The sequence below is a fragment of the Tupaia chinensis genome, unplaced genomic scaffold (genome assembly GCF_000334495.1).
Source record: "Tupaia chinensis unplaced genomic scaffold, TupChi_1.0 Scaffold000355_1, whole genome shotgun sequence".
In the NCBI taxonomy this organism is placed as follows: Eukaryota; Metazoa; Chordata; class Mammalia; order Scandentia; family Tupaiidae; genus Tupaia; species Tupaia belangeri.
Window position 1 is genome coordinate 422792 of NW_006159850.1, and position 2726 is coordinate 425517.

At 61.1% G+C, this 2726-nt stretch overlaps 1 protein-coding gene across 1 annotated transcript in view; it reads right to left on the bottom strand.

The window, feature by feature from the left end:
- SPG7 (SPG7 matrix AAA peptidase subunit, paraplegin) overlaps positions 1 to 2726 on the bottom strand; it is a gene marked incomplete at its 5' end in the record, with an annotated part of 48596 nt that overhangs the window by 34374 nt on the left and 11496 nt on the right.

A 2726-nucleotide genomic window follows, 5' to 3' on the forward strand; every position in this document is an offset into this window, starting at 1 on the left:
GCAGCAACACGAGGCAGGCGCAGCATGGAGCGGCCGACAGAGGCTGTGCATGGCCGACGCTCTGGGAGCGGGTTCTGCAGGTGCACTCCATCACACCCACACGCAAAGCTGGCCTCTGCAGCAGCCGAGGCCTCTGCTCCCCGAGTCACTCTGCTGTGCAGCCCCGAGGGCACACGGGCTCCCTGGTGTGCTCAGGTCAGCGGGAGGTTCTGGCACAGGCATGGACGTGCACGGGTGACGCTGCCACTCTCACGTCCCGAGACCAAATTCTGAATGCGCTCTCTTCAAGGAAGCGGTTCCCTCAGGTGAGCTGTCCAGGGCGGGCACAATGCTGTGGGTAAGGAAGGCTCAGGCCGCACCCACCAGGCACACAGCCCAGGCGCTCCGTGAGCCCGAGCCCTCGCTCACCATGGACGGTGCTCGTCCTGCCCCCTGCAGAGGCCGGGCTTCCAGACTAAGGCCCAGAGAGACAGGAGAGCCGCTGGCCTCCCCTCGGTTCTCGTGCCACCGACTGCCAGCTGGGTGCCACACATGGAGGAGAGGCTCCAGAGCCCCACGTGCCAGACCACACCCAGAGGAAGACCAGGACTTGCCAAGAGGACAGAGGGTGGGAAAGCTCCAGGTTCAAGCCCAGAGGCCTCCCTGAGCCAGGGCTGGCTGAGGCTGGGCGAGGGTCACAAGCACCAAGAGCCCGTGTGGGTGCCGTCTGTATACCTCTGTCTGTCTGTCTCTCTGTCAGGAAAAAATAAAAACATTTAAACTGAAACCAATCTGCTAAGCACCTCTGAGCCTGAGGATGGCTCGGGAGCCTGGTGCGTGTCTGCACCTGGAGAAGCAGCTCTGCACGAGTGCCCCGATCTGCCGTGGGGTGCAGAGAGCAGGGTAGGCTGGCCAGGTCTGCATGGCCGTGTGGCCACGCGCCCTCCATGACCGGAAATGGGTGGCCAAGGGTGAGTTAGCACGTCCTATGGCTCCTAGAGGGAGATTCAGTCACCATGCTGCTGCCAGAGTGCCTCGGGACCCCTCCTCTGCAGACAGCAGCCGGCAGAGGGCCCCAAGCAGCGCTGCCTGCAGTACACACGTGATCACGTCCTGCGCTGGGCTCTGAGGGAGTGGACAGGCCTGGGGCCGCTTCCAGCCACGTCCGAACCCTGGGTGTGAAGGGAGCCAGGCGATCAGCCACCTACATGAGCCCACGAAGGGGCGGCAGCACAGCAGGGCCCTGGTGACCCCCATGGCTTGGCCAGGTCGCCCCACTTCCAGACCATTCTCCTAGAGGCCAGGTGCACATGCTCTCCAGGGTCAGAGGCTCCACACTCAGACCTGGAGTTGAAGCTAAGCCATCGGGCTCCCAGCTCCAGCGTTCTCGGGACATCGTGTAGCAGCTGTGCTGTCGGGTCCGAGGCCTCATGTGCTTACTGGGTCCCACTGCACTGGGGGAACACCCTGTGGCTGCAGCTGCTGTGTTAACCTAACAGACCCCAAATACTCGATCTAGGCTTTTCCAGGCCTCAGTCTGCTCAAACGCTTGGAGTGTTACCAACTCACCGAGCAGGGATAAGCAGAGATGGCCCTTTCTTCTTTTTTTTTTGGAGAGGTTTTTGCTTCAGGGCACGTGCGCACACCAGACAGACAGAGAGAGACAGAGAGACGGAAAGCGAGAAATCACCCCCAGGGGGGATGGCCACGCCGCAATCCCTTCTCCTCCACTCTCCTCTCGGGACCTTGGGCACGCACGCACACGCGCCCGGTGTGAGTTTAAGCCACCGGGTCCGGGACGCGAACCGCGGTCAACTACGTGGGAGTCCAGCGACATAGCCATTACGCTAACTGCTAGTCCCGAGATGGGCCTTTCTACACCAACCCCAAGAGCAGTGCCAGATTCCAGAGGCCGACCGGAGCCTACGTCCTCACAGCCTCTCCTGTCTGCAAGGCGGCTGCGGGACCCACTGGGCCGAGCCACAGCTCCTGTGCGGGGGTGTCTATTCTCCCACCACTTGTCTCTGTAGACTGGGACTACCTCTTCTTGTCGACAGCCTCACACTGACCCCTCCACCCCACGAAATCTCAAACCCTCACAGACCGACGGCTGGCTGTGAGCATATGCTCCCTGGTCTGAGATGCCCTGAAGCAGGTGCAATTCTGCTGGAAGGGCAAGGGCGATGCTAAAAGAACAGCTCCAGGGGTCGACGGGTGCCATGGTGGTTAAGGGCACTGGACTCCCACGTGTCCCACCGTGGTTTGAGGCCCAGAACTGGCGGCTTGCTTTTTCACTTTCCCCCTCTCTCTCTCACAAACACTCTGTTCCTCTGTGGTCAAATTAAAATAAATAAATAAAGTTAGATACAATAATAATAACAACAACAACAAAGAGTAGGTCCATGCTGCAGGTGAGCGGGCTGACCCCAGCAGAGTGCGCATCTGCTCCCAGGGTGTGCACCTGGGGCAGGTGAGTGCGTGAAGGCACCCACCTGCGGGTCCGTCCGGCCCAACGACCACCTGTCAGCAGGCACAGGGAGCGAGCCAACGACAGAAGTAATGCACACAGAGAAAAGGTGACAGAAATCGCTCTGGTCACCAGCACGAGGGCTGGGAGAGAAGAAAGCAGTCTGGGGTAGCCGGCTGTCAGGTCTGCCTCTTGGCCTAACTGTGGCGTGTGACTGGGCCCGAGGGCCGGTCCTGAGCAGCCGGCGTCACTGCGGCCTGCAGCGGTGCTGGCTGGCCCA